Raw genomic sequence first — 27,243 nt, 5'->3', positions numbered from 1 at the left:
ATGACATGCAGACTGATTCTCTGCTGTCATGAAGCCAGATTGTCTGTTACGGGACCTCTCTGCTCTGCCTGTGTGCTAGGCCTAAATATATGCCAATGGACTGTTGCAGTGGTGGGTGACGTGAAGCCTGATTCTCTGCTATGATATGAAGACTGATTCTCTGCTGACATGAAGCCAGATTGTCTGTTACGGGACCTTTCTCCTCTGCCTGGGTTCTGGGCCTAAATTTATGAAAATTGACTCTTACAGTGGTGGGTGACGTGAAGCCTGATTCTCTGCTATGATATGAAGACTGATTCTCTGCTGACATGAAGCCAGATTGTCTGTTACGGGACCTTTCTCCTCTGCCTGGGTTCTGGGCCTAAATTTATGAAAATTGACTCTTACAGTGGTGGGTGACGTGAAGCCTGATTCTCTGCTATGATATGAAGACTGATTCTCTGCTGACATGAAGCCAGATTCTCTGTTACGGGACCTCTCTCCTCTGCCTGGGTGCTGGGCCTAAATTTATGACAATGGACTGTTGCAGTGGTGGCTGACGTGAAGCCTGATTCTCTGCTATGACATGCAGACTGATTCTCTGCTGACATGAAGCCAGATTCTCTGTTACGGGACCTCTCTCCTCTGCCTGTGTGTGTGCTGGGCCTAAATATATGCCAATGGACTGTTGCAGTGGTGGCTGACGTGAAGCCTCATTCTCTGCTATGACATGCAGACTAATTCTCTGCTGACATGAAGACAGATTCTCTGTTACGGGACCTCCCTCCTCTGCCTGGGTGCTGGGCCTAAATATATGCCACTGGACTGTTGCAGTGGTGGGTGACGTGAAGCCTCATTCTCTGCTATGACATGCAGACTAATTCTCTGCTGACATGAAGCCAGATTGTCTGTTACGGGACCTCTCTCCTCTGCCTGTGTGTGTGCTGGGCCTAAATATATGCCAATGGACTGTTGCAGTGGTGGCTGACGTGAAGCCTCATTCTCTGCTATGACATGCAGACTAATTCTCTGCTGACATGAAGACAGATTCTCTGTTACGGGACCTCTCTCCTCTGCCTGTGTGTGTGCTGGGCCAAAATATATGCCAATGGACTGTTGCAGTGGTGGCTGACGTGAAGCCTCATTCTCTGCTATGACATGCAGACTAATTCTCTGCTGACATGAAGACAGATTCTCTGTTACGGGACCTCCCTCCTCTGCCTGGGTGCTGGGCCTGAATATATGCCAATGGACTGTTGCAGTGGTGGGTGACGTGAAGCCTGATTCTCTGCTATGACATGCAGACTAATTCTCTGCTGACATGAAGACAGATTCTCTGTTACGGGACCTCTCTCCTCTGCCTGTGTGTGTGCTGGGCCTAAATATATGCCAATGGACTGTTGCAGTGGTGGCTGACGTGAAGCCTCATTCTCTGCTATGACATGCAGACTAATTCTCTGCTGACATGAAGCCAGATTGTCTGTTACGGGACCTCTCTCCTCTGCCTGTGTGTGTGCTGGGCCTAAATATATGCCAATGGACTGTTGCAGTGGTGGCTGACGTGAAGCCTCATTCTCTGCTATGACATGCAGACTAATTCTCTGCTGACATGAAGACAGATTCTCTGTTACGGGACCTCCCTCCTCTGCCTGGGTGCTGGGCCTAAATATATGCCAATGGACTGTTGCAGTGGTGGCTGACGTGAAGCCTCATTCTCTGCTATGACATGCAGACGGATTCTCTGCTGACATGAAGCCAGATCGTCTGTTACGGGACCTCTCTGCTCTGCCTGTGTGCTAGGCCTAAATATATGCCAATGGACTGTTGCAGTGGTGGGTGACGTGAAGCCTCATTCTCTGCTATGACATGCAGACTGATTCTCTGCTGTCATGAAGCCAGATTGTCTGTTACGGGACCTCTCTGCTCTGCCTGTGTGCTAGGCCTAAATATATGCCAATGGACTGTTGCAGTGGTGGGTGACGTGAAGCCTCATTCTCTGCTATGACATGCAGACTGATTCTCTGCTGTCATGAAGACAGATTCTCTGTTACAGGACCTCCCTCCTCTGCCTGGGTGCTGGGCCTAAATATATGCCAATGGACTGTTGCAGTGGTGGCTGACGTGAAGCCTCATTCTCTGCTATGACATGCAGACTAATTCTCTGCTGACATGAAGACAGATTCTCTGTTACGGGACCTCTCTCCTCTGCCTGGGTGCCGGGGCCTAAATATCTGAGAATGGACTGTTCCAGTGGTGGGTGACGGGAAGCCAGATTCTCTGCTATGGAACCTCTCTCCAATTGATTTTGGTTAATTTTTATTTATTTAATTTTTATTTTAATTCATTTCCCTATCCACATTTGTTTGCAGGGGATTTACCTACATGTTGCTGCCTTTTGCAGCCCTCTAGCTCTTTCCTGGGCTGTTTTACAGCCTTTTTAGTGCCGAAAAGTTCGGGTCCCCATTGACTTCAATGGGGTTCGGGTTCGGGACGAAGTTCGGATCGGGTTCGGATCCCGAACCCGAACATTTCCGGGATGTTCGGCCGAACTTCTCGAACCCGAACATCCAGGTGTTCGCTCAACTCTACTCAGGACCATAACCCTCCCAATGAATGAGGTACTGGAGAGAACCGCGGACAACACGAGAATCCACAATCCTAGAGACCTGAAATTCAAGATTACCATCAACCACAATCGGAGGAGGAGGCAAAGACGAGGGTACAATGGGTTGGACTTTTAATAAGGACTTATGAAAAACATTATGGATCTTCCAAGTCTGAGGAAGATCAAGACGGTAGGCAACAGGATTGATGACGGACAAGATTTTGTAAGGCCCAATAAACTTAGGACCCAACTTCCAGGAGGGAACCTTCAATTTGATATTCTAAGTAGACAACCACACCAGATCACCAACATTCAGGTCCGGACCAGGCACACGTCTCTTATCCGCCACACGCTTATATCTCTCACTCATGCTCTTTAGATTATCCTGAATATTTTGCCAAATAGATGACAAAGACGAGGAGAATCTGTCCTCATCAGGTAAACCAGAAGACCCCTCTCCAGAGAATGTCCCACACTGCGGATGAAACCCATATGCACCAAAAAATGGTGACTTATCAGAGGACTCCTGACGACGGTTATTTAAAGCAAACTCAGCAAGGGACAAAAAAGAACACCAATCCTCCTGATTCTCCGCCACAAAACAGCGCAGATATGTCTCCAGATTCTGATTGACGCGCTCTGTCTGGCCATTCGACTGCTGGTGGAAAGCAGAAGAGAATGACAACCGAACCCCCAAGCGAGAACAGAAAGCCTTCCAGAATCTGGAAAAAAAACTGTGTGCCCCTATCAGAGACTATGTCTGAAGGAATACCATGCAATTTGACAATGTGATCAATAAATGCATGCGCCAGCATCTTAGCATTGGGCAAGCCAGGAAAAGGAATGAAATGCACCATTTTGCTAAAACGGTCCACCACCACCAGAATCACAGTCTTCCCCGAGGAACGAGGCAAGTCCGTAATGAAGTCCATGGACAGATGTGTCCAAGGACGGGAAGGAATGGGTAACGGAAAGAGAGGACCTGATGGCCGTGAATGAGGGACTTTGGCACGAGCACAGGTCTCGCAGGCTGCCACAAAACCCTCAACTGACTTACGAAGCGCCGGCCACCAGAATCTCCGAGTGATGAGATCCACTGTGGCTCTTGCCCCCGGGTGCCCAGCAAGGACAGTATTGTGGTGCTCCTTAAAAATCTTGTGTTATACCTCCAACAAGTTCTGCCCATTCCTATACCTAACTCATTTTACGAACAGATTAGGAAGAAATTCAGATCCTTTATATGGAATGGTAAGAAATCGAGGCTAGCTTATTCCCAATTATCAAAACCTGTGACCCTGGGCAGTATAGGCCTCCCTGACCCTGAGATCTATGGCAATGCAATACTGCTTTCCAGGGCAATAGAGTGGTTACGGATTAAATCTGACAAATCATGGGTTTCCCTAGAACAACATCTGATGGGCAGATCCTTTCGCTCACTCCTTCTAGGATGCCAAAACCCAACTCATTTAAATACTTCTTATTATCCTATCCTAAAAGCGACACTTAACGCTTGGAAATGGTTACTCTCCACTCATTGCTCTATACCGTTCCCATCTCCTCTCCTACAAGTTGGAGACGTGATTGGAACAATCTCCCCAGACAGATTGTCATCTACTCCTAAAGAGCTAAGATGCTCGCCTGTACTTATTACTTCCTTCTTAGAACCCACCGGGGGAATCATAAACATTAAAGATATTATGGAAATCCTAAAGCCTCAACCCACTGGTCTGATATTGATTACATTTGTCAAGCAGTTCATAGCCCGCAACTTACGCGAGGGAGAACTATTTAGACCCTTAGTTTGGATGGAATCTATTATTAACTCTCCAAAACAGCCTAGAAAGCTTATTTCTTAAATACACAACAGACTTAAAGCTACTCCCTTATTAGTTAAGCCATCCTTCATCCGTCACTGGAAGAAAGACCTAAACAGAGACATATCCTTACCAAACTCCCCAAATTGTTCCTGTCTACCACCAAACCTTCTAGATGTGTTAGGATTCAGGAAAATAGCTACAAATTGCTATCTAGATGGTATATAACCCCAGATAAATCCAGCTTATTCTCCAAGAACTCTCAGACGTCTGTTGGAGATGCAAGAGTGAAAGGGGTTCCTTCTTCCACATATGGTGGGACTGCCCCTTAATTCAAACTTGGTGGAGAACTATATTCGAAATCAGCAATGAGATATGCCACACCGAAGTACAAATCTCCCCCTGTAAAGCCCTACTTGCATGGTTTGGTGAGAAGGACCCACCCTTATCCGCTTTCCTTTTTAAACAACTATTGATAGCAGCAAGACTACTTGTACCCAGATTCTGGCGACAAACCTCTCTTCCATCTATTGCACAATGGAAGCAGAAGATCGATCAGTTATATCGTTTCGAGGAAATTTCCTCTTGGGAATCTGGGACTCATACCCAATTTGAGAAAAAATGGTACCTATGGACAGTCCATAGATTTGCAACTTCACACTTGGATCTAACCTAACCTAGTGGCTATTTATTCTCCTTTCCTTCTTTTCTGACATGCTATACCTGCATGTATATATGTTCCTCCCTATATCCAGACCCCAGACTTCTTATTTTATGCCATATCTGACCGTAACGGAGTTGGTGCCTAACACATCCCTTATACTTTATGCTACGTATGTCACAAATTTCTGCTATGCATAACCCCTCAAGAGTATATAATTTGCATTATACTCCTTGCCTCATCTTGTGCAATGTGTCAAGACTAAATATGGACCCTTTTGACGCTGTTATATGTATAATGTCGTCTTAACCTGTACCAAGTTACCTTGTTTTGGTAGTCATTGTTAATGTCTACTGATTAAAATAATAAAATTATATAAAAAAAAATCTTGTGTCTTAAACTGAGAGGCACAAACAACCTTCCAGCAGGACAAAGATCAGGAGCCTCTGACTGGGCTACCTGAACCTCTGCCTCCAATTCAGGATAAAGAGCAGAGACCACCACACCTTCAGCCAAAATGGGACCCGGGTCTTCAAAATTCCCACCTCCTGGAAAACAACGTGACAGGGCATCCGCCTTCACATTCTTAACCCCAGGGCGGAACGTGACAACAAAATTAAACCTTGAAAAGAACAAAGACCATCTGGCCTGTCTAGGGTTCAGATGCTTGGCTGACTCCAAGTAGGCCAGATTCTTTCGGTCAGTAAACACGGTAATAGGGTATCTGGCTCCCTCTAGCCAATGGTGGCATTCCTCAAAAGCTAACTTGATGGCCTACAACTCCCTATCTCCCACATCGTAATTTCTCTCTGCGGAGGAGAGTTTCTTCGAGAAAAAGGCACACGGTCACCATTTGGCAGGAGAGGGACCCTGAGACAAGACCGCACCCAAACCCACCTCAGAAGCATCCACCTCAACTATAAAGGACAGAGAAATATCAGGTTGTACCAAGATGGGAGCGGAAGCAAAACTCTCCTTGATACTAGAAAAGGCCTTACGCGCCTCTACCGACCAGGAGGAAAAATCTACCCCCTTTCTAGTCATATCAGTGAGTGGTTTAACAACAGAGGAATAATTCAAAATAAACTTCCTGTAATAATTGGCAAAACCCCAAAAACGCATCAGCGCCTTCTGATTCTCAGGAAGCTCCCACTCAAGCACAGCGCGGACCTTCTCGGGGTCCATGCGAAAACCAGAAGTGGAGAGAAGAAACCCAAGAAATTGAATTTCTGGAACCGCAAACACACATTTTTCCAGTTTAGCATACAATTTATTCTCCCGCAGGATGAGCAAGACCTGACGTAGGTGGTCCTTATGAGTTTTGAAATCAGGAGAAAAAAATCAAAATGTCATCTAGATACACTCATACAAATTAAATGATAAAAAAGGCATAACCAAATTCTCAAAATGGCCCTTAGGGGTATTGAAGGCCGTCTTCCATTCGTCTCCTTCTCTGACCAGGTTGTATGCCCCTCTTAGATCCAACTTGGAAAAAACTTTAGCCCCAACAACCTGGTTAAACAGGTCCGGGATCAGAGGAAGCGGATAAGGGTCACGAATTGTGATACTGCTCAGCTCCCTGAAATCCAGACATGGTCTTAAAGAACCATCTTTTTTCTTAACAAAGAAAAAAACTGCAGCAACAGGTGACTTCGAGGGTCGTATGTGTCCATTTCTCAGACTCTCAGAGATATAAGCACGCATAGCGACTCTTTCAGGTTGGGAGAGATTGTATAAACGAGATTTAGGCAGCTTGGCGCCTGGGGTTAGATTAATAGGGCAATCGTACTCCCTGTGAGGGGGCAAGTCCTGAACACCACTCTCAGAAAACACATCCGAAAATTCAGAGAGAAAAGATGGTACAGTCTTAGTAGAAACCTCAGAAACAGATGTTGTGAGGCAATTCTCTCTGCAAAAGTCACTCCAACCATTTATTTGCCTCGCTTGCCAATCAATGGTGGGGTTATGTTTAGTGAGCCAGGGTAGCCCCAACACTAGAGGAGTAGGCAACCCGCTTAGGACGAAACATGACACATCCTCAACATGAGTATCACTCACAATAAAACAGATATTGTGAACTATGCCCTTTGACGATTTCTGAGAAAGTGGAACGGAATCAATAGCAAAAAACGGAATATCCTTTCCCAAAGTGCATACCTGGAAACCATGAGTTATAGCAAATTGATTATCAATGAGATTGACAGTTGCTCCACTATCTACAAAAATCTCACAAAAAATGTTCTTGCTCTCTAGCGCCACCCTGGCAGGTAGGACAAAACGTGAACTACAAGCAAACGGAAAACCTTCAATTTCCGCATCAACCTTGCCAATAGTAACAGATGGAACGTTTTTAGAGGATTTTTTTCTTTTTGTTTCTTTATTGCTCTCAAAAAACTGCCTGAATCTCCTAGAGGGACAAACATTTGCCAAATGATTTATACCTCCACAACAGAAACAAACCTTCTTATGAGAGCTGAATCTTCTATTGTCAGAGGCAAGCAAACCCAGCTGCATGGGCTCCTGCTCAGAAGGGATTGAGAGTGACTGAGACCCCTGTGCACTGAATGAGACTGAATGAATTCTCACTACCCCGGAGAACGTATCCGGGAGCGAGATCTTAGGCTCAGAACAAACTCCATGAACGCAAGCTGAACCGGTCACCTGAAACTGAGAAACAGTTTTACGGAGATCTGCTACCTCCAATGAAAGACCCTGCATGTGTTCAGTCAAAAGTGAAACTGGATCCATGCTTGAGACGGTTTTGGCGGTTTATAATGTCACAGAAGGTGTACAGAAACTAGAAGACAAAATGAAAATCTGACTGACTGGATCCAAAACTAAGGAACCAAAGGGTAAGCCCTGTAACAGCCCTGGCTCTCTCCCTTACTGCTCAGCCTATGCAACAATCTCTATGGTAGATGATTGCATATCCTCGTTCATCGACTGTATGACACCTGAACACCCTATAATAGTGAGGTAACACGACCACCGGCTCCCTACACTTAATACGGAGGGAGTCAGGGTCACCTAGGATCCAGCAAACAGGAAAACACAAATGAATGAACAAACTTATCTGTAGAAGACTCAGTAGTAGCGTCCAGCATGCACACACTCCAGGAAGTTGTATAAACCGCAAAGTAATGCAGTATGGGAAGGGATTTAAAGGGATGCAATCAGTGCAACTAGATGACAGCTGAGAGAGGCTAACGAGATGAGAAAACGAAAGCAAAACAAAAGAAACCTCAAGTAGCAGGTTCTGAAGAACGTCTGTCAGAGCTTCTTAGATGTCTGGTGGTGACACTGCTGGGACCCAAGACTTATGCTGTAATTTGTATGGAACAAAGCTGCCATTTAGTAAACTCAAGTTGGACTTTATTGCCTGTTTGGATCTCAATTATTCCTCAATTACTCCTGCTAACCACACTCAATTTTATTGCAAGTGAGTCAGGATTCAGGAGTCCAGCCGAAGCTAAGGTAGGAGACACCGTTGACACTACACAGAGACATTATCCCCCTCTGGCATTACTCACCTGGTATACGAGCTATAACATGTTAAAGGGCCCTGCTATAGTACCTTCGCAAGCTGCAATTGGTGTCACAAACTATTACACATATATACTGACCCACTGCATAGCAACCCCACTGACCCAGTGTCCTGCTCATTGCAACTATAGTCGAGCATGGCTCTTAAAAGGCAATGAACATTCATCTTGACTAGAATAATTGGATATCAATGCATTTACCTATAAAAAGGTACAACATGTTGAGGACGATGAGGTCCTCGACCCCACATGGAATTAAGGTCATGCAAGTGACCGATGTAGTTCAGAGGAAGAGGCGGTGGTCGCACAGAGCCACCAGCACAGCAGAAGAGGGAGCAGGGTGCAAAACCGGAGTGGCCGAGCACACCAAAGCCAGCTCCAAGGAGTTGCCTGGCGTGGTAGTTCTTCAGACAATGTGCTGATGAAAAGACACGAGTGGTTTACACGCTGTGCAATCAGAGCCTGAAGCGAGGCATAAACGTTCACTACCTGAGCACAACCTGCATGACCAGGCATTTAAGTGCAAAGCACAAGCTGCAGTGGAGTAGACACCTCAAAAACCAAGAAAGGTCTCTGGCTCCTCCTGCTTCCTCTTCTTCTGCAGTCATCATCCACCTCTGGAGTGACAGTGCCACCTGGCACCCCACAAACAGAGTATCTGCCATCAACACCAACACCTGGGTCACCAAGCATCTCAACAATGTCACACAGAAGCGTTCAGGTCTCCATATCCCAAACGCTGGAGAGGAAGAGGAAGTACCCTCCTTCCCACCTGCGATCCCTAGCCCTGAATGCCAGCATTTCTAAATTACTTGCCTTTGAAATGCTGTCATTCCGTCTGGTGGAGACGGATAGTTTTAAAGGCCTTATGGAGGTGGCTGTCCCAGCCGCCACTATTTTTCAAGGCGAGCCATCCCTTAATTTCCCAACCAAGTAGGGGACAAAATCAGTTGTGCACTGCGCAATGCCATCTGTGGCAAGGTGCACCTGACTACGGATACGTCGACCAGTAAGCACGGTCAGGGCCGTTATATCTCCATAACAGCACACTGGGTAAATGCAGTGGCAGCTGGGCATGAGGCGGATAGCAGTTTGGCGCATGTCCTTCCACCACCGAGGATTGCAGGGCGCTTCAAACTTATCTGTTTGGGGGACAAACTCCACACCATGCAGGAGCTGTGGACAGGCCTTGAACAACAGACCGATGAATAGTTTGTACCAGTCAGCCTCAAGCTCAGCCTCAAGCTCAGCCTCTTGATGTGCGATAATGGGCGAAATCTCGTAGCAGCTTTGGGACTAGCCGGTTTGACGCACATCCCTTGCCTGCCACATGTGCTGAATTTGGTAGTGCAGAGATTCCTTAAAAATTATCCCGACATGTCAGCTGCAGCATGCACGAGTGAGTCGCTCTGCGGAATAGCACCACTTCAACACCAATGACTGGGCCTCCATATGAGACCTGTGTTCCTTGTTGCGCTGTTTCGACTACTCCACCAACATGGCCAGTGCCGATAACGCCGTTCTCAGCGTTACTATCCCACTTCTATGCCTCCTTGCGATGATGGAAGAGGGTGTGGCACAGGAGGAGGAGGAGGAAGCGGGATAATTTCGTAGGGTTTCCGGCCAGTCATTCCCAAGTGACTCCGAGGGTGGGTTCCTGCACCCACAAACCCAAGGTACACAATTGTCCAGCCAGGGCACAGTTCTGGAGGATGACAAGGTGGAGGATGAGGAGATGCAGGAGGAGGAACCATGTTCACAGCAGGGTGGCACCCAGACCAGCTCATATGGCCATCACTGGTGCATGGATGGGGGGATACAGAGGACACAGATGATACACCTCACACAGATGACAGCTTTTCGTTGCCTGTGGGCAGCCTGGCACACATGAGTGATTACATGCTGCAGTGTCTCCGTAACGACCGCCGAGTTACCCACATTCTAACTTGTGCTGATTGCTGGGTGGCTACGCTGCTGGATCCCCGTTACAAGGACAACGTACCGTCCTTAGTACAAGCGCATGCTGGTAAAAGCGCTGCTAATGGCATTCCCACCTGACAGCGGGGGCACAGTGGAAGCACAAGGCGAAGGCAGATGACGAAGAAGAGGTTGCCAAAGCAGCTGTGGCATCGCCAGCACCTCAGAAGGCAGGGTTAGCATGGCCGAAATGTGGAAAAGCTTTGTCAGCATGCCACAACAACCAGCACTATCAGCTGATATGGAATTTCTTAGCAGGGGCAGCATTTCACCAACATGGTGGAGCAATATGTGTGCACACGCCTACATGTACTGAATGACGGGTCTGCCCCCTTCAACTTCTGGGTCTCCAAATTGGGCACATGGCCTGAGCTTGCCCTTCATGCCTTGGAGGTGCTGGCTTGCCCTGCAGCCAGTGTATTGTCTGAACGTGTATTTAGCACGGTAGGGGGCGTCATTACAGACAAACGCAGCCACCTGTCCACAGCCAACGTGGACAAGCTCACGTTCATTTAAATGAACCAGGCTTGGATCCCACAAGACTTGTCTGTACCTTCCGCAGAATAAACATTTATACCACCATCAAACATACATTCTTGTACTCAAGTCAAGTGCAATGATTATTATTTTATTTTTATTTTTTTGTCCCAATATTTAGGGGGCTACCTACCCCAATAAAAAAAAATAAAAAAACATTGTTGGCTACATCCTCCTCCTCCCTTGGTGCCTCCACCTACAACACCACATTCACTGCCTCCTCAACCTCCGACTCCATATTCACCTCCTCCTCTTCAGGTTAATAATTTGTAATTTTTAGTTATTTTATTTTAAGTTATTTCCCTATCCACATTTGTTTGCAGAGCAGTTGCCATGCTCTTAAGCACATTTTACTGCCTTTTACATCCCTCTAGCCTTTTCAAGGACTATTATAGAGCCATTTTAATGCAAAAAAAGTGCCAGTTTTAGTGCCCGAAATTTAAAAAATTCTTATTTACAATTGTCGGGTGACATTTTACCATTTTTGGCGTATACAAACCTGTGCTGTGCCTGGATGACAGGGGCCTTAATCTCTCAAAACCCTCTGTTCTATTGCTGGGTGACAAGAACCCACTTTTGCCGTGAATCAACCCCTGCTGTGCCTGGGTGACAGGGCCCTAAATCTCTCAAAATCCACTGTTCTATTGCTGGGTGACAAGAACCTCCTTTTGCAGTGAATAAATCTCTGCTGTGCCTGGGTGACAGGGGCCTAAATCTCTCAAAATCCTCTGTTGTATTGCTGGGTGACATGAAGCTAGTTTTGCCGTGAATAAACCCCTGCTGTGCCTGGGTGACAGGGGCCTAAATCTCTCAAAATCGTCTGTTCTATTGCTGGGTGACACAAATCCCCTTTTGCCATAAATGAACCCCTACTATGCCGGGGTGACAGGGGCCTAAATCTATCAAAATCCTCTGTTCTATTGCTGGGTGACAAGAACCCACTTTTGCCGTGAATGAACCCTTGCTGTGCCTGGGTGACAGGGGCCTAAATCTTTCAAAATCCTCTGTTCTATTGCTGGGTGACGAGAAGCTAGTTTTGCCGTGAATGAACCTCTGCTGTGCCTGGGTGACATGGGCCTTAATCTCTCAAAATCCTCTGTTTTATTGCTGGGTGACAAGAACCCCCTTTTGCCGTGAATGAACCCCTGCTGTGCCTGAGTGACAGGGGCCTAAATCTCTCAAAATCCTCTGTTCTATTGCTGGGTGACAAGAACCCACTTTTGCCGTGAATGAACCACTGCTGTGCCTGGGTGACAGGGACCTAAATCTCTCAAAATCCTCTGTTCTATTGCTGGGTGACATGAACCCCCTTTTGCCGTGAATGAACCCCTGCTCTGCATTGCTGACAGGGAACTAAATTTAGTGAAAACATCTGTTACTGATCGGAAGATGCGCGACTACAAGCGCACGCTGCTGATGGCATTCCCACCTGACAGCGGGGGCACAGTGGAAGCACAAGGCGAAGGCAGAGGAGTAGGAAGAGGTCACCAATGCAGCTGGGGCACCGCCAGCACCTGAGAAGGCAGGGTTAGCATGGCCAAAATGTGGAAAAGCTTTGTCAGCCTTGGAGGTGCTGACCTGCCTTGCAGCCAGTGTATAGTGTGAACGTGTGTTTAGCACAGCAGAGAGCATTATCACAGGCCGCAGCCAATGTGGACAAGCTTACGTTTATTAAAATGAACCAGGCATGGATCCCACAGGACTAGTCCGCACCTTGTGCACAATAGACATTTATACCAGCGTCAACCATCCATTCTTGTACTCAAGTGCACTTATTCTTTGTTTTATTTTGTCATATGTTCCAATATTTTGGGGGATACCCCAATTTAAAAATAAAAAATAACACAAATCAGTGTTGGCTATCTATTCCTCCTTCACCGCCACTTCCACCTACACCGCCACGTCAACCTACACCGCCACATCCACCCATCCACCGCCTCCTCAACCTCCTACTCCTAGATCCAGATTGTTATTTTTAATTTTTCAGTATTTTATGTTATTTTAAGTAATTTCCCTATCCACATTTGATTGCAGAACAGTTGCCATACTCTTAAGCACATTTTGATGCCTTTTGCAGCCCTCTAGCCCTTTCCAGGACAATTTTAGAGGCATTTTAGTTCCCAAAAGTTCGGGTCCCTATTGACTTCAATGGGGTTCGGGTTCAAGTTTGGGTCAAGTTCGGGTCCCGAACCCGAACATCCAGGTGTCCGCTCTACTCTAGCTACAATGGTGAAATTTCAGTCTGATAGTAATGCTTTTACCTTTGCAGTTTCTTTGAATTTACAGTATGTCAGATAGACATGTGACAGGCCCTTCTAAGGTAACGGGCAGTGGCTAAAATATTTCTGGAGCAGGCAGAGCTAGCAGCAGAAGAAGAGGGTGGCAACAGCAGTTGCAGCGACAGGCCTGAGCTCCCAGTGTCATCTAGCAGTCATGTCTTGACCAGTAACTCAGCGATCCTTGAATTGTTGACTGTGTCTTCCCAACCAAGAGTCGTGAGTTCCTCGGACACAACCCTTAGTTGGCATGGCCCGGGAACAAGCTGTGTGTCAGCTCTTTTTAGCGAGGACGAGATTCTAGAGAACAGTCAGCAGCTACTTCCCAACTAAGATCTGGAGGAGTGATCTGCAGCTTCCTCCGGTAGGCGGGCAAGTAGTGATCATGAGAGTCGCGCAGGAACTGGTGTTGTGAGCTGTCAGGCACGTGGCCCTGAAACTGGTTAGGGTGACATCAGTGACGCCAGACAGTAGTGGATGATGATGTGGTCGATCGCACGTGGGAGCTGGGTAAACAGCAGGCTTCATCATCATCATCCAGAGAAGAGCATGGCAGCTTGTCCATGAGGCAGCGGCCGAGTCAGCAGGGTGATAGCATGGCTGCCAAACATACCCTGGGTAGACCGCCTGCTATGCAGGAGCCTAACTGTTCTGAAATAAGTAGTGGTGCACAGGTTCACGGAGGTAGCAGGCAGTCAGCAGGGAGTGGTGGGGGAAAGATGCCATACTCAGCAGTGCGGCAAGTTTTCATAAAGCAGCTAGAGGATGTCAGCGCGGCCATTTGCAGAATCTGTGGGCAGAAGGTGAAGCATAGCCAGGGTGCCAATGTTGGCACCACGGCCCTTGTCAATACATAAAGTGGCCTGGGAAAATTGTGGTAAAGTGGCCTGGATTTTTCTCATTTACCTAAATAATGGGTGTAAATAACAGTCAGCATAATTCTCATGTTATCAACTTTGAGTACAATTCAAACTTTATTGAACAAACCTCCTAATGATAACAGCATTTTTTTTAAACATAAAAAAACTTACAATGCAAATACTGTTCCAAATTATTACGCACAGTGCGTTTCAAAACACTTTATAGATTATAAAGAACTGAAAATTTTCATTTGTTGTGTTTGCAGCATATTTACTGAAATCAAAAGCTAATCTTAACAACATTTTTACTTTTTAAATATTTTAACAGGTCACGTTACATTTTAACATAGGACCCCTTATTTGATAGCAGCTTCACAAGTCTTGCATCCATTTAACTTGCAAGGTTTTAGATAGTTTCTGCTTGAATTTGTTTGCAAGATGTCAGAATAGCCTCCCAGAGCTGCTGTTTGGATGTAAACTGCCTCCCACCCTCATAGATAATTTGCTTGAGGATGCTCCAAAGGTTCTCAATAGGATTGAGGTCAGGGGAGGATGGAGGCCACACCATGACTTTCTCTCCTTTTATCCCCATAGAAGCCATTGATGCAGAGGTATTATTTGCAGCATGAGATGCATTGTCATGCATGAAGATGATTTTATTACGGAAAGCATAGTTCTTCCTTCTGTACCAGGGAATAAAGTGGTCAGTCAGAAACTCCACATACATTGCAGAGGTCATCTTTACACCTTCTGGGACCCTAAAGGGGCTGACCAGCTTTCTTCCCATGATTTCGGCCCAAAACATGACTCCACGACCGCCTTGCTGCTGTCGCAGCCTTGTTGTAACAGGGTGGTCGTTCACCAACCATCCACTACTCCATCCATCTGGACCATCCAGGGTTGCACGGCACTCATCAGTAAACAGGACTGTTTGAAAATTAGTCTTCATTTATTTTTCTGTCAAATGCAGCTTTTTCTGCTTGTGAGCATTGGTTAGTGATGGCCGAATAGAAGATTTATGCACAGTTGCAAGACTCTGGATGATTCTACACCTAGATGTCCGTGGGACTTCAGAGGCAACAGCAGCTTCAAATATCTGTTTGCTGCTATGTAATGGTATTTTAGCAAATGCTCTCTTGATCCGATGCATGGATCTGGCAGAAATCTTCCTCAATATGCCTTTATCTGCACAAATCTGTCTGTGCTCTGAATCAGCCACAAATCTCTCAATAGTGCGATGATCACTCTTAAGTTTTTGTGAAATATCTAATGTTTTCATACCTCGTCCAAGACATTGAACTATTTCCCTCTTTTCAGCAGCAGAGAGATCCTTTTTCTTCCCCATATTGCTGAACAATGGTGCTCTGCTTAATAATGTGGAACACCCTCCTTTAGTAGTTTTTCCTTAAATTGGGCTCATCTGCCAATCTAATTATCACAGGTGACCGAGATTGTTTTCACAATTGTTTTTGGAACAGGGTGTAATGTAGTGGTACAGCCTGAGGCAGCAACCATTGCATCGCCCAGTGGCCTGCACCCCATTTCCGAAAGTCAAGGCTCCACCACCTCAGCAGAAGGGAGCAGTGTTTTCTTCCCATCATCTACTGATCCTGATGCTCCTGCTCCTCCTCCTCCCCGTCAGACAATTTGTCAGCAATCGATCCCAGAGGCGATTGCAAATAGACAACAACGCAGAAGCTGAACATGCTCCTGGCCAAGTTGTTGGTACCACAGTCCCTCCCTTTCCAAGTGGTGGAATCTTCACCTTTCAGAGAACTGATGGCTTGTGCCGAGCCAAGGTGGAGAGTCCCAAGCCGTCATTACTTCTCCAAAAAGGCAGTAGCAGCCCTGCACACACATGTAGAACAGAAGGTGGGCCATTCCTTGAGTCTGTCAGTATCTGCTAAAGTTCATGGCAGCGCTGACATGTGCAGCTGTAACTACAGTCAAGGACAATATATGTCCTTTACGGCCCACTGGGTAAATGTGGTTCCTGCCCAGCCACAACAGCAACTTGGCCAGGTGACAGCACTGTCGCCTCCACGTTCTCAAGCTGTGGGTCCTGTGCCAATGTCCTCTGCTGCCTCCTCAACCTCCACTGCAGGCACATTTCGTAGTGATCCTCCAGAATACCACATGTGCAGGGTGTCACGCTGTTCTGCACCTAGTTTGCCTGGGCAAATGGAGTAACACAGGGGAGGAACAGCTCTGCGTCCTTCATCAAGAAATCGAATCATGGCTGTCTCCTCGCCAATTTAAGATCGGAACCATGGTCACCGTCAATGGGAAGAGTATTGTGTTGGCACTGCGTCAAGGGGGACTGAGCTATGTGCCCTGCATGGTGTATTTGGTTAATCTGGTTGTAAAGCGGTTCCTGAAGTCTTCCACCCATCTGCAAGACATCCTGAAAATGGCCAGGAAACTGCATGCACTTCAGCCACTCTTACATTTTAAAGCACACCTTTCTTGAGCTGCAAAGGTAGAATGGCATTCCCCAACATCGCCACAAATGCAACGTTTCCACCCATTCGAACTCCACACTTCACATGGCGGACCGACAGAGGAAAGCTGAGGAAGAGGAAAGCCATAAATGATTTCTTGATGATACAGGTGGACAGGAGCATTCTTCTGTGTAACTTTGACGTTATCCAGTGGTAGCTCATGCATGACACCTGCCGTTTGCTCAGGCCCTTTGAGGAGGCCATTTTATTTGTCAGTTGCTGAAACTACGGGATCAACAACGTCATTCCCCTGCTTCATGTCCTGGAACAGATGCTGCTAAATCTGTCTGGCCAGGGGACAGGAGATGTGGCACCTACATCTCATGGCCATCTGGGCGCTGTGGGAACTGAATTGGATGAGGAGGACATTCACGCACAAGCAATATATATAGAAATGGGTGTTTTTCAGCAGAAGTGACTGGAGAGGAGGAGCAGGAGGAGGTAGATGGTGATGAGAAAGACCAGGCAGATGACCCAGAGACACAGTGGCAGTATGCAGTGGAGGCAGGGAGCCCCTCCGAGTCCCTTGCGCTTATTGCCTGATGCATGCTCTATTTCTTGCGTAGTGACAGCCATAATGTCACAATTCATTAGAGGGATGACTACTGGCTCCCCACCATGTTAGACCCTCGCTAACATTCCAAAGTGGGGGCTTTTTTTCCACCCGCTGAGAGGGAATATAAACTGAACTACTATCAAAACATCCTATGTAGACAGTTGGCCGCTGCCTATGTGCGCCATCCTCACAAAGGTCTGACCAGTGGGGCCCTCTGCACTCACGTTCCACTGCCATGGGTGCTGGAGGGGGGAGCAGTACCAGCTCCATCAGCAGCAACTTAAGTCTAAAATCTCTCTGGAGAACTTTTCTTCACCCGCCTAGTGAAGTACCCACCAGCAGCAAGACATGGAGCAGAACCTCAACCAGCAGGTGGTGGCATACTTGGACTGCACTCTGCCATCCCACATGGAAGATCCCCTGGACTACTGGAAGCCAAACTTGATTTGTGTCCACAACTGGCTTGCACTGGACAAGCTTTCCTGCCAGTAGTGTGACATCAGAGTGGGTGTTTAGTGCGTCTGGGGGCATAGTTACCCCAAGGAGATCTCGCCTTTCCACGCAAAATGTGGAGAGACTGACCTTTGCGAAGATGAATCAGGTGTGGATCAGCCTGGATTTCTACACATCAGTGCCTGATGCATCAGAGTAGATCATTCGGGGTGCCACACCCAAACTTTGTGATAAGAGACGCATTTCTTCTGGCCACCTGCTTCAGCCACTATTTGGATGTTGATACCCGCCTGATTCCAAATATCTGCTGCCATGTACTCCTACTGCCACCCACCATCTTTTGCTGTTACTGCCACTGCTTTTGCCCCCCACCTAACCACTCTGTGACTATGCCACTGTGTTGCCACCTCACAACTCTGTCACTGGTCCACTGTGTTGACTCTTCATGCTGTTGCCACCATCACCACTCTGTGACTGTGCCACTGTGTTGACTCCTCATGCTGTTGTCACCTCACCTCTCTTTGACTGGGCCACTGTGTTGACTTCTCATGCTATTGCCACCTCACCGCTCTGTGACTGGGAGACTGTGTACTCCTTATGCTGTTGCCACCTTGCCATGCTGTCACTGCGCCACTGTCTTGACTCCCCATGCTGTTGCCACCTCATAAACTCTGTCACTGGGCTGCTATGGTCCTTGTTTGGCCTTGTTGAGATCGCCATTTATTTTACCTTTCTTCTGATCTGTCTGGAAAAATGAGAAACACAATGGATCCTGGCTTTGGAGCAGCCGTCAGACCTGTATCACATGGTCTCTATTTTGCATCAGGATTGGATCATGATTAGGAAGCCAACAGTAGGAGTGGGTACAAAATACAGACATGCAAATATTCAATTCATGGGTCATCTCTGTTTTGGATCCACTTCTGGTTTTTTTTGGGCCCTAGCAATACTAATGGAATACTGAGAAAACTCTGACCTTGTGAAGGGGGATGCTCAAAAGACAGGATCTGTTTTTTTGGGGTTGTTCTTATGAGGGATGAGAAGAAGGGCAAAATAAACAGTGACGGGGGCGTGGCTAACTGCCGGCATGAGCGCACGCACTTGAGAGCGGCTCCGTTCCCTGTATTGAATCCTGACTAATCCTGCCAAGCTGCCTACTTCAAATTTAGAGTGGCAAGTGCAGAGGAGAAGAAGGAAGCCCAGGCAACAGAACATGGGTCCTAGTAAGGCACAATCTGCGGCTGAAAAGCTTAAGGAGTATGCCCGCCACGAAAATCAACATGGCGCCGCGGCTCCCGCCACTCCACGTGCAGCGGTGACGCGTGGCCAGGCTGCACAACAGATAGAGCCTGATTATACTGGGGAGCCCGAGATTACACTGAAGGTGATGTCGGAGCAGCTCCTAACGGCGATCTCCTCATGCCAATCCTCTCTTATATGCAAAATAGAGGAGGTGCGGGTGGACCTGGGCCTGTTACGACAGGACGTCCACCAACTAAGGGAGAGAGTGAAGCAGACAGAGGATCGTGTGTCGGCACTGGAGGACTACACTAGACCGCTGGACTCGAGACTACAAGAGGTTGAGAGAGCTGTTGGGCTATGGAGGCAGAAGTGCGATGACTTGGAGAACCGTGCTCGGCGCAACAATGTGAGGATCCTGGGGCTCCCTGAAAGAGCGGAGGGGCGAGATCCTGCCAACTTCTTGGAGGTATGGTTTAAGGCCCAATTCCCTGACGCCGCATTCTCTGCGGCCTATGCTGTTGAGAGAGCTCACAGGGTCCCTGCCAGACCTCTTCCCCCGGGCGCCCCCCCGAGGCCTTTGCTGGCCCGTCTACTAAACTGGAGAGACCGGGACTTAATCCTAAGTCAAGCGAGGAACAAGGGAGCGCTGAAGCATGATAATGCTAATGTGTCATTATTCCCGGATTTCTCTGCGGATTTGCAGAAGAAGAGGGCCACCTTCGTTTCAGTTAAGAGACGCCTCAGAGAACTGAGGCGTGTGATTGATGGGGACAGACCGGTGTTCTTTACTGATCTGAAAGAAGCTGAGGACTGGATCTCCAGGCGCCCAAGGCCTAACTGATTGTGCCATTAGATCGGGACTGCAAGTATTTTCGATGTGAACAGCGACATATGGTGCCTTGCCACTACATTTATATTCAGGTTATGGTGCAATTTTCTACTCCACTTGCACAAAGTACGGGCTTAACACTCCTTTTCCCGTACCGGTCCCCGAATGTACTGCCACAGGACTAGCATTATGATGTATGCACTGGATGTATATTCAGAGATGTTGGTTCTTCACATGTTCTGTTATGTGTTTATTATGTTATTGAAGGCATGGTCAACTCAGGAATCTGAAAGGATTGGGAGCGAGAGGCAAACCCTTATGATGCGATGGAAGTTCCTCCCTTTTTCTAGCAGAATCCTGAATTATGTAGGGGGACACCCCGTGTCTACGTTATGGGGTCCTTGGTGGTGATGTCCTGGAATGTGAGAGGTTTAGGGGCTCCGAATAAGAGAATTGCAGTGTTCTCGCATATTAGACGGTATAGCCCTCACATTCTAGGACTTCAAGAAACTCATCTGACAGCTGATACTGGACATAGAATTGTTAAGCAATGGTCATTACAAGCATACAGTACTTCACACTCTAGAGGAGTATCCATTCTGGTCCGTAAGGGCCTCACTTGGGAACCGCAGCAATCTATAGCAGATCCAGAAGGTCAATACTTGATGGTATATGGATTCATTAGTCATGTTCCTTATGTTATTATTAATGTATACAACCCCCCTCCGGCTAGAATCTCGGTACTTCAGACTACACTGGGATTTGCGGCACAATTTCCCTCGGGCCGGCTGCTATGTATGGGGGATTTTAATATGGTTATGCAGGAGGAGCTAGACAGGCACAGGTCACCTGGTCTAAGGATAGTGGAGACCCCACCGACCACCACCTTATTTAGAATAGCTGCAGAGATGGGATGGCTGGACCTGTGGAGACTCAGAAATCCGCAGTTAAAGGAATATTCCTGTTTTACCCCTGCTAGAGGCGCGCTATCGAGAATTGACTATATTCTGGGCAACGCTGTAGTATACACAGACTTAACTGATATTACTTATGAGCCGCAGGGACCCTCGGACCATGCTGCGGTTGTGGCACGGCTGAATATCCCCGGGGCTGCCTCTGGGGAAGGGGGGGGGATGAGAGTTCATCTTTTCTGGCTTTCTCTCCTAACCCAGAACGATAGAATCTCTGACCAGCTGCGGGTTTTTCTGGACATGCAAGGAGAGGAGACTGAGAGTTTATTACTATGGGACACCCTGAAAGCCTACCTGAGGGGTTGTTTAAAGTCCTCAATATCTTATGTGAAGATGGATACAGCTAGACAGGAATTAGATCTGCACATTAAATGTAGGGAAGCTGAGGCCGCTTTCTGTTCTGACCCCACGGAAGCGAATAGAATGGAATGGATGATTAGGGGCAGGTCCTACATGCTGCATCTTAAAGAAAAAAGTGAGCGCAGGATATTCTTTATGAAGCAGCAGTCGTTTGAATCTGGAGATAGAGCGGGTAAGCTTTTAGCACATATTGCTAGAGCCAATCAGCTGTCCCCCCCAGTGTTGCGTACACTGAACCCAGAAGGACTACTGGTGGAATCCGTAGGTGACATATTAGATGGTTTCAAGCGATTCTATCAAACACTGTATAGCTCCGCAGTGCACTACACCGAGGGGGAGCTGAGCGACTATATTGCTGAGGTGACTCATCCTAGACTTAGCACAGAGGATAGAAACTTGCTAGATGCGAACATAGCCTTAGAAGAAATACAGCTAGCCATCCATGATCTACCGGCTGGGAAGGCGCCGGGCCCGGATGGGATCCCTGTAGAAGTCTATTCTAAATATAGCGAGATTCTAGGCCCCCAACTCCGTGAATTGTACTCAGCTTCGTTTCAGCAGCATCAACTGCCTGAAACGCTATATGATGCTACTATTGTAGTGATATTAAAACCAGACAAAGACCCAAATGAGTGTGGCTCTTATCGGCCAATCTCATTGCTAAATTTAGACTATAAGATTCTGACTAGATTACTCGCCTCCCGCTTGAACAAAGTGATAACATCTATAGTGCACCCGGACCAAGCTGGATTTATACCTGGCAGGACTACCTCTGAAAATATCAGGAGAGCGCAGGTCATAGCACAGATAGGGGCGGCGGAAGGGAGAAGGTGGGCCATGGCGTCTCTTGACACGGCTAAGGCCTTTGACACGGCTAAGGCCTTTCCTCCTGCAGGTCCTACGGGAATTTGGATTCGGCCCAAGGTTTATAAGATGGGTTGAAATCTTGTATCAGAGACCCAAAGCTAATATACTAGTTAATGGCACCCAATCGGAATCATTCTCGCTTCACAGAGGAACCAGACAGGGGTGTCCCCTTTCTCTACTGTTGTTTGCTGTGGTGATAGAACACTTGGCCCTACGTATCAGACAGGACGAGTCCTTTAAGGGGATCTCTAAGGGAAATATGGAAGAGAAGATAAGTCTGTACGCTGACGATCTCCTCCTGTTTATGGATGAGCCTGAGCGGACTCTACCGGGTGCAATTGCTGTGATAGGGAAGTTTGGTACATATTCGGGCTTGCACATAAACTGGACGAAATCGGTCATTATGCCTCTCTGGGCACACAATTGGCCGGAGAGTTTTCATAACCTGCCAGTAGTGGATCAATTTAAATATCTCGGCATTGTAATTACAAAGGACCCTCATACATCGGTGGCGAGAAATATAGACCCTATAGAACTTCTGTTTATTGACAAGTTTAAGACATGGAAATCCTTGCCGCTTTCTGTGATGGGGAGATTAAATTTAGTTAAAATGATACTGCTCCCTAAGGGCTTATATCTCCTGTTGCATGCATGCGCCCCGATTCCCAAGTTTTTTTTTGACAGACTCCATTCTTTAATTACTACTTTTGTTTGGGGCAAGGCAAGGAGGAAACTCTCTCTGAGAGTGCTACAGAGGTCTAAACTTCAAGGTGGAGCGGCCCTACCAGACTTTTTCTTATACTACTTAGCTGGTCAGCTGAAATATATTGCGCCGTGGGTGAGGCAGGGGGAGTTACCCGGGCCGGAGTATTGGCTGAGGGAGCACCTTTGTCTATCTACCCTGTGGCCGGTGTTGGAGTCCCCGGGTTTAGTCCCTGGGAGACTACTCCCTGTTCATAAGCTAGCTAACCAAGTGTGGAAGGCTGCCAAATTTAACGCGTTTAAAGATCTACCTGATGCTGTTCCCCTCTGGGACAATCCTATGTTCCCACACTTGGTTAACCTTGAGGGTTCAACGGTTTGGAAAGGCTGGGGGATTATGTCATTGGAAGAGTTATATGTCGGGGGCGTACTTAGATCTTTGCAACAACTACAGGAGAAGTTTGAGATTCCTCATACTCTCTTTTATAGATACCTTCAGCTAAGACACGCTTTGGATGCACAGTTTAGGGGGGTGAGCCGCAGCATTTCCAAGTATCCTTTGATAGGGGTGTTAAGGTCTCAAGGCCCTAAGGGAATAATTTCTGTACTATATACACAGCTGTTTGGGGATCGAATGTTACTCCAACCACTGGAGGTGGAGGCAAAATGGAAAACCACCTTTCCTACACTTGATGCTGAAGAGTGGGAGGAGGCTCTGTTGGTTCCCACTAAGGTTTCCCCTTCGGTAAACAATAGATTAACTCAGCTGTTTATACTGCATAGAAGCTACCTATCCCCTCTCAGGTTGTATAAAATGGGGAGACTGCCTAGCAGCCGGTGCCACAGATGTCAGGAGGAAGGAGCTGACTTCTGGCATTTAATATAGAGCTGTAGCTATGTGCAGACCTTTTGGGAGAGAGTAGTAGGGATCCTGTTGACAATAGTACCCGCCCCGATAGCAATCTGCCCCAAAATATGTATTCTGGGAGTATTAGATGAGGAATTGTGGACACATCATCAAAGAGTTTTTTAGGAGAGACTCTGTTCTTGGCCAGAAAGGCGATAGCTCTAAGGTGGATGGCGGACAGGCCCCCTACAGTTAGTCAATGGAAAGGCTTAGTAAATCAGGCTATGTCTATGGAAAGAGTGGTTTACATCCATAGGAAGTGCCCGCAGAAATTTAACAAGGTGTGGGGGGAGTGGGGTACCTCAACTCATTCCTTACATCATACTCACTTGCATTCTGTGTCGGAGGAACCTTGGTAATAATACCCAATGCTGACTGACTTATTGGATTGTAACGGAGGTTTAAATAATGGGATATGTTGCACTGGTTTGTCTGCTGCTCTCATACGCAGCATCACTGCCTCTGATTGTCTTTTGTGATATGTACCTGTATATTTGCTTGTGAAGTCAGGGACTCCCCTGCATGGGCTGTAACTACTTCTTGCTGTCTTGACTTATGCCTGATGTTAAACCTCAATAAAACGAGTTTAAAAAAAATAAAAAATAAACAGTGACGTCAACACAAACGTATTCCTGACACTAAAAATCATGCATCTAAAATCAACATACAAGATACGTAAATTGTAGTAGAAATACACAATAAAACCATTAAAACGTCACTAAAATGACGATTATTATATAAAAAGCTGAGGAATAGGGTATTCGTTGAACCTATGTGCCTAGCAGCAAATGTACTCAGGTCATCAAATAAAGGTGATCGCTCAGGCTGGGTGTCGATCAGACCATCACCATATATTCGATAACCACAAAAATTCAATAACCGCAATTCACAATATACTCTGGTTGACAGATAGAATAGGCATTCAAACCAGAATCTCGATTAGATAGTTACCAAATATTCGGCATTAGTAGTCGCTATTAAACATGTTGGAATGCATTTGTATACTTTTCCCAGATAGCAGGAGGTGGTTTCAGTTTGATTATTGGCTGTGAGTTGTAAGTGTTGTATCGATCCAACACTATATATTTGGTTGGCTCACAAAGTCAATATTTCGTCATAAAAAACACTGTATCAGTTTCACAGCTTAACATGAATAATTTGGGATTCCAGCTCTCTGGTGGTGTCCCACCTCTTTATGAGCTGTACTACTCCCTTACTTCCAAAGCGCAAAAAAGGCTTTCCTCTGTTTCAGCGTCCCTTGTGCTTTAATCCTGGGTTGCTCCAATTAAGGTGGAGTGAAACAGTGTAGCTCCATGGATTTCTTTAGCAGGCACGGGGCAGTCAGTTCTCAGCCAGCAGATAAGAGAGAGGTGCAGGTCCTGGTGATCTGTAGCGTACGCAGAAATGGTGGTATTAGAGGGTCCAAATTTCTCCCAGACGCGTTTCGAAGTCTTATGAGTTCTGACTTCTTCCTCAGTGGTAATCTGGAACCCACCTTACCACCTTTTTATATCCCATTTCCTGATTGAAATCCGGTGAAAACAAAATCCTGTCTTGGACCATGATAGCGGTTAAATAGAAAGTCTGGCCTGGATTTTGATATACAAAGTCACTTTGATGTTATTCGTGTTGTTAATCAAAAATATTGCATCTATCCATGGTTTTTTGACTAGCAGATCAATGTAGTGTCAAAATCTTACTTTTGGAAAAAAAAAAAAAAAACGCATGGTGCAGTAACGGTGCGTTTTTCATGTGTTTTTTTCCCCCAATGCGTTTTTTTGTGCAATGCTGCTGAAAAGACATGCCTAACAAACTGGATAAAGGATTTAAAGTTATCTTAATTCTTTCTCAAGATATACCCTTTTTTTGTTACTAAAATAATCCTCATCATGTGAATAATCCCATAACTGATTGTAAAATATACATGAATAGATAAAAGCATGTTAAAACTTTAATAATTAAAACTTAGTAGTTGGAACTTTCATAAATAAAACTTTCGGACTTATATGTGATGTGAAGGCTTGTTTTGATGAATATGAGAATATGGTTGAACCATATGAACCATATTCTCATATTCATCAAAACAAGCCTTCACATGACATATAAATCTGAAAGTTTTATTTATGAAAGTTCCAACTACTAAGTTTTAATTATTAAAGGTTTAACATGCTTTTATCTAGTCATGTATATTTTACAATCAGTTATGGGATTATTCACATGATGAGGATTATTTTAGTAACAAAAAAAGGGTATATCTTGAGAAAGAATTAAGATAACTTTAAATCCTTTATCCAGTTTGATAGGAATGTCTTTTCAGCAGCATTGCACAAAAAAAACGCATTGGGGGAAAAAACGCATGAAAAACGCACCGTTACTGCACCATGCGTTTTTTTTTTTTTTCCAAAAGTAAGATTTTGACACTACATTGATCTGCTAGTCAAAAAATCATGGATAGATGCAATATTTTTGATTAACAACACGAATAACATCAAAGTGACTTTGTATATCAAAATCCAGGCCAGACTTTCTATTTAACCGCTATCATGGTCCAAGACAGGATTTTGTTTTCACCGGATTTCAATCAGGAAATGGGATATAAAAAGGTGGTAAGGTGGGTTCCAGATTACCACTGAGGAAGAAGTCAGAACTCATAAGACTTCGAAACGCGTCTGGGAGAAATTTGGACCCTCTAATACCACCATTTCTGCGTACGCTACAGATCACCAGGACCTGCACCTCTCTCTTATCTGCTGGCTGAGAACTGACTGCCCCGTGCCTGCTAAAGAAATCCCTGGAGCTACACTGTTTCACTCCACCTTATTTGGAGCAACCCAGGATTAAAGCACAAGGGACGCTGAAACAGCAGAGACCAGAGGAAAGCCTTTTTTGCGTTTTGGAGGTAAGGGAGTAGTACAGCTCATAAAGAGGTGGGACGCCACCAGAGAGCTGGAATCCCGAATTATTCATGTTAATCTGTGAAATTGATACAGTGTTTCTATGACGAAATATTGACTTTGTGAGCCAACCAAATATATAGTGTTGGATCAATACAACACTTGCAACTCACAGCCAATAATCAAACTGAAACCACCTCCTGCTATCTGGGAAAAGTATACAAATGCATTCCAACATGTTTAATGGCGACTACTAATGCCGAATATTTGGTGACTATCTAATCGAGATTCTGGTTTGAATGCCTATTCTATCTGTTAACCAGAGTATATTGTGGATTGCGGTTATTGAATTTTTGTGGTTATCGAATATATGGCGATGGTCTGATCGACACCCAGCCTGAACGATCACCTTTATTTGATGACCTGAGTACATTTGCTGCTAGGCACATAGGTTCAACGAATACCCTATTCCTCAGCTTTTTATATAATAATCGTCATTTTAGTGACGTTTTAATGGTTTTATTGTGTATTTCTACTACAATTTACGTATCTTGTATGTTGATTTTAGATGCATGATTTTTAGTAATTTGTCACCTGCAGACTATTTGAATATAATAAAATCAAATGTTTGAGCAGTCTTCCGGATATATGAGTGCCATATCTTTCTTGACTATTTTTCTGTATTAATCTTTTGGTGTGTGGAGTTCACA

At 46.0% G+C, this 27,243-nt stretch overlaps 1 protein-coding gene across 1 annotated transcript in view; it reads left to right on the top strand.

Moving 5' to 3' along the window:
• SHISA8 (shisa family member 8) overlaps positions 1-27,243 on the top strand; it is a 953,154-nt gene that overhangs the window by 709,686 nt on the left and 216,225 nt on the right. The gene's annotated exons all lie outside the window — the stretch shown is intronic.

Source organism: Bufo gargarizans, chromosome 7, assembly GCF_014858855.1.
Source record: "Bufo gargarizans isolate SCDJY-AF-19 chromosome 7, ASM1485885v1, whole genome shotgun sequence".
Taxonomy (NCBI): Eukaryota; Metazoa; Chordata; class Amphibia; order Anura; family Bufonidae; genus Bufo; species Bufo gargarizans.
The sequence above is the reverse complement of the archived record's forward strand: the minus strand, read 5'-3'. Positions and strand labels throughout refer to the sequence as shown.